Source organism: Aedes aegypti, chromosome 3 (assembly GCF_002204515.2).
Source record: "Aedes aegypti strain LVP_AGWG chromosome 3, AaegL5.0 Primary Assembly, whole genome shotgun sequence".
Lineage (NCBI taxonomy): Eukaryota > Metazoa > Arthropoda > Insecta > Diptera > Culicidae > Aedes > Aedes aegypti.
In genome coordinates, this window is record NC_035109.1 from 28,221,297 (window position 1) to 28,227,296 (window position 6,000).

A 6,000-nucleotide genomic window follows, 5' to 3' on the forward strand; every position below is an offset into this window, starting at 1 on the left:
TAACGATTGCTTCGCGTAAAAATTTTAGTTGACACTATCAGAACAGCTATGTGACCAATTTGCTAGTCCATGTTTGTAGAATCCTACCAAAGATCTTCGGGGCCCAGCTTGTCATTAGCCAATAGCAAAAGAGGGTGCATTCCTTCTTGGCCGGGTGGGTTTTCTTCATGCGGTGTGATAACCATTTCTCGAGATCTGCTGCTGCTGCTCGATGATTCTGTCATTGCATCGCTGCGAGCTCTGTATGGCCTGAGCTGGTAATGGCTTGAAACAATGTAAGATTGACGATCTGCGGTGCGGTTTGGTGATTGATGTAAAAACCAGAGCTTGTGAAGAATTATAATTTAGAGGAATGTATTTAATAACGTTGTTTGAGGAATTGAGTTGTTGAAAATTAAAATGTTTTGAGGAGTGAAGTATTTTATCGATTGGATATTCAAGGCATTTATGAGAAACAAAACTGGTTAGAACAATGATACGTTGACAATAATGAACTATTATGTAGATGAATTGTATAAAATTCTCAAATATAAATAAGTAGTCAGAATAGTTTTACTAAAAGTAACATGAAATTATCGATATCTTCCGAATATGTATAAGATAATCAAATTTAATTAACAACCAACGCAACGTTATCCAATCTGTGTAAATCAAATTGAAAATCAAGTAATTACATTTCTCTAGAAACTGTATCAGGCAAATGAAGAACTCAATGTCATCAACCGCCAAAACGAACATCAAAGGCGGTGATATACGTAATTAATATGATGTTACAATCAATTCCCCTCAGTCGAAGTGAAAGAGACCATCAAATGAGGATGGACACTTTCAGTGATGAACATGGAAAATCAAATGGCAGTTTAGGGCAGTTTTACGGAGCTCGTACTAATTTTTATGCAGGTTTTAAATCCAATTAGACAAATTATCAATTTTTTTTGGCTTTCAGAAGAATTACACAGTTCGACAAAAAAAGTCGATCTGAATGCACAGAGACCGGACACCCCGGGCATAAAAATAAACAAAAATAATGGCGTTTTCAGAATGTTGGTGTCTGCCCCAGGTCATTTTTAAAATATACTTGAAAATTTTGCATTCTTTTATTTAAAAATCTAATGTAATCAATCAACCGACACAGTGTTTTATATTCAGGATAGTGGAATTCATGTGCCATATTATGTTTTAAACTTGAAATACAATATGAAGAGTTGTACTAAGATTTGAAGGGAGCCCCCTCCCCTTTTTTGTACCCTCCCCATTTTTAAAATATTGCAAATGATGGAATATTTGATGTAAATGGTTGAAATAAGCGGATTTAATGGTACTACAATCCACCAGCTAACCAGAAATATCGTGGTTTATGAACAACTCTTTTACCATACTGTGGAACCGTCCATAGATTGCGTGTTCATTTTATGGGAGGAGGTCTGTTCAAAAGTTACGGTTCATATAAATAAAAATAAAAATTTGAAGAGTTGACCACATGGGGAAGGGGGATGAAAAATACCAAAAATACAATCACGTGGTTTATGGAGGATCCCTTGCAGTATATTTTGTTTCTTGTTTACTATAATGAATTTAAAATAAACCAGACTAACAAGTCGAGTCTAGTACACGACACTGAAGACGGCCTTACAGTTGAGGTCGAAATACGCGTATCTGTCAAAGGATACAAACTCTAGTGGAATTAAATGGTATAGTACTAAATTCGGTTTTTTCATCTACTTATAGGTATTCTACTAAACAGCTCGAAGATTTATTATCAGACTAACAAACTTTTCACTTATTTTTATCAAATTTTATGCTAGTGTGATGGCTATATGCCTTCATTTCTCAAATACATATGAACAGTGTAATGACAATACTTCATATGGTCACAAAAAGTGCCTTTCAATTGTTATTGGACATTTAAGCATTTTCACAAATACCGTAAGGCGGGGTGACATTGGTCCATAAGGGTAACTTTGGGCCAATATTTTTCCAGCAAGATAATGCCAGAACAATGAAAACAATGTGTCAAACTTAAAGAATATTTTAAAAATAGGCAATAGATGGCCATAGATTAGTTTTTTGACGTTCCTACTTATTATGAGATGCATCGAAAGAGGCGGTCAATGTTACCCCCTAGGCCCAATGTCACCCCGCATGGCGGTATCAAAAATATACATTTTCAAAACGAATTTATTTATTCACGGAGATCTACAATTCCTTGATATAACAGTAGAGTTTATTTGCAGCTACATTATCTTCTGCTTTATTTTTTGTACATCACCTTTCTATGATTTTGCTACAATGTACCGTGATGAATCAAAATCCGGACGGTACCAATATCCGGACGCTTAATCAGAATTCATGATTTTAACGATGAAAATCCACATTAATCTGATAATATTTTTACGTAGGGTCGATGTACTAATAGCCGCATAGCTAAGAACAAATATTTATATAAAATCGAAAAATAACGCTATTGTCATTGATCGCGCAAGGGATAAATTTTTCTTCCTACGTTGTGTTTTAATTATTAACGAAAGGTGGTAAAATGAACCGTCCTGCCATGGCGGAGGTATAGAAACTTCTAAGCTTTATTAATACATACATCGATGGATCTAACTCTAATGACATCTATATTTGACATACGCTACTACAATAATAGGGCAGTGCATTTGCCCAAACAGTCATTATTTTTACATCATCTGAAAGCTTTTTATCTTGGTTTTGTAGAAAAAATATTAAAACTACGAAAACTCATATGTTTGTATTTATTATCGCTTGTGCCACTAAAGGAACAAATGTGCCTATAGTAGCACTATTTCTAATTTTTGTTCCTATAGTAGCACTAGCACCATGGCGTTGGCAAAATACAAATCAAAACCGTATTTTTACAAAACTTTTATATTTTTCCTTTAAGGTGTGTTTGATGTATAAAAAGTTATTAATTTATCAATAATTTCGTATAATAAAAAATAGTTTCTCTCAGTAGTGCTACTATAGGAACAATAGGTTTACTATAGGCTCAAGGGAGCTCAAATTTTAAGCAAAACTAATTATTTCGATCATTTTTTGAACATTATTATGCTGTGTATCAATGGTACTTAGATAAAAAGCTCCTCTCCTCCCTTCATGTCAAAAAATATTTTGAAACGTTTAATAGCGAAATGGCCGTAAAAGCCACTGGTGCGACTATACCCCTACTAAGAGAATACTGACCCTATCTTTAGATATAATTTAATTTAATCATTTAACTATAATTTGCCATCTAGTAAGCCTTGCCAAAATACATCAAAACAAAAATAAAATCTCAACTGCTGTTTGGGACTTTTCCTTCGTCGTGCAAGTTTTGGTTGCGTATTTTTGTACTGACTTACCGGCATTGGTCCATTCGCAAAAGTGTAGGCAACTGTTAGTTTTTTACTTGTTTTGTTCAGAATGGTGATTGTGATGATAGATTTTAAAATTAATGCGTGAAAATGGTGATTTAATGTGTAATTTGATTATTTTAGGAGTGAAAAGATGCTGTCCGGATTTATGAGCCAGTGGTTCTATAACCGGACTTATATTATATCGTCATATATATGCAGTGTAAACGAATATTTGGCAAGCATATTCGTAGAAAATTCAAGGTTTAAGTTGAATATCAACATAATCAGTGGAAACTCAATAGTTCAGCACATAAAAACTGATCAAAATGATTATTGCAGTAACGCTATAACACAGTATTCGAATCCAACCGCAAGCAAGGAACGGAGGTCAGAGAAAAGGTAAGTTACATGTAAAGTTGTGTGTATATAGCCATTACGTAGCTTATGCGAGTGATACGTTCTCAGAAAAGTCATGTTCTGAGGTTTGAAAAGTTGATTTGATGAGTTTCGTATAGAAATGGTCAATTTCAATAAAGCTGTCCGGATTTCGATCTATAAGTGTCCGGCATATCTATTCATGTGTCCGGATTTCTGGACACGACATGCTTCATTATTTTCGCAGTTTACATGCTATTTTTGCAATTTTTGTTAAAATATTCGTCGTTTCTAAGAATATGGGAGCCTAAACTAATTGTATGAGAACCACACTTCAATTAGATGAGACAATAAAGGGGTGAAAATAGAGCTGGAACATTTAGTGCCTCCTAAGCGTCCGGATATTGATGCACCACGGTAAATTAGAATTTCGGATTGAGAAAAATAAAATGGAATACATATATGTTTCATGATACTTTTTAGTTACCCTTTTTCTACATGTATTGTGAACAACGAAATATTTTGTTTTGGTTGGTGATTGTCCTTTATGTTCTTCTAGCTATTTTTGTCGATTTTATCTCCAGCAATATGCTCCATTTGCATTAACGTTATTTTTCCCTTTGAACCGTTGTTTAATGTCATTAAAATCTTGATGAGGTCGCTCACCTTGCTCGTCTGAAAAACTTCCAAGGTTTGAAGGAATCCTTGCAAGATGACGAATCAAAGAATGCATTTTCAATGTAACATCAATGTCTAGTTTTTTATAGCTAGCCTTTTTTTATAGCACTGTTTTTTTAAAGCACTGGTTTATTGTCTGGGTACTTATTAAAAGGAAGACGTGATGGCCGTGCTGATTCATTATCCCCATCATTGCTCCTGTCCCACAGGCAAACAAAACATGGAAACTTTGGAATATCGATCGGCTTGAAATCTGCAATTATTTTCCATTTAAGGCCGCACGAGACGTCATCATAATCCCCCTATCCATTTGAAGAAGCAAATCCCAAGAATCACTCCATATATCGATGCGAAAATTATATCACTATGATTCTATATATGTAGTGCATAACCCAGTACATTTTCAGCATCATCGGTTCACTAAAACTCGAGATTTGCTTCCACAAAGTTTTGATGTTCATTGTTAGAGTGAGACAAAAGATAGGGAAAATAACACGGTCTCCCGTGTCACCTTAAAATTATGGTAATTAATCAAATACAAAATGTCTTGCAGCACGTTTTTTTTTTTCCTTCTTTGTCGGGTGTTGAATCACTGCGTCCAATTAACTTGAACTATTGTGATATACCCTTTTACTGTATGTATAGTACATACATCATCCAGTGACATGTATGTCACTAAATGATCTATGTACTTCTGAGCTCATGAACACCTTATTATTGAGAAATAATGGTCCTAAGCTGCAGTGTGAGGATTCCCCCAGTCTGGTGCAATTAGCTTAATAAAGCCTATAACATTGCTGGGGGTTGCGATCCTTATATCGGCAGGCTCTAAGAAGGGCTTACCAAATATCCTGGACCTACAATGGATTTGTGCACTGCAATAGCAGATGAGGTGTTCTGATGTTTCTCGCTCATCGTCACAGAAGCGACAGTTGGAGTTTTGAACAACACCGATCTTTTGTAAATGGTATCTGCTGGGGCAGTGTCCTGTTACTAGACCAGTGTATAAACTGAGATCCCTTTTGCTGAGACCTAATAGTTGTTGGGTTTTCTTTGGGTTTATATTTACAAGCCTTTTTGACTGACTCGTATTAGGAGATGCATCCCAATTTGATGAGGTCTGGCTAACCAGCCAGTTGTTCAGTTCCATTTTTAAGAAACTGTCTGATATTCCGAAGAATGGCTCGGGGCCAGTGAACCTATTAGCAGATCCGTTTCTGGCCAGCTCATCAGCAATTTCGTTTCCCTCTAGACCCGCATGCCCTGGGATCCAATATAAGTTAACTCGATTGCAGAGAGCTAGTTTTTTCAAAGCTAGAATGCATTCCCACACTAGTTTTGAGTTGCACGTGTAAGTGTTAAGCGCCTGAAGAGCCGCTTGGCTGTCGGAGAGAATACATATACTTGCGTGTCTGTATTTCCTCTTCAGGCATAGTAACGCTCATTCTAAGATAGCATATATTTCTGCCTGAAATACTGTAGACCACTGTCCTAAGTGAATTGAGGTTTTTGTTCGGGGTCCGTAGACTCCAGAACCTGCCAGATTATTCATTTTGGAACCATCTGTGTAGAATTTAATAGACCCTGGAGG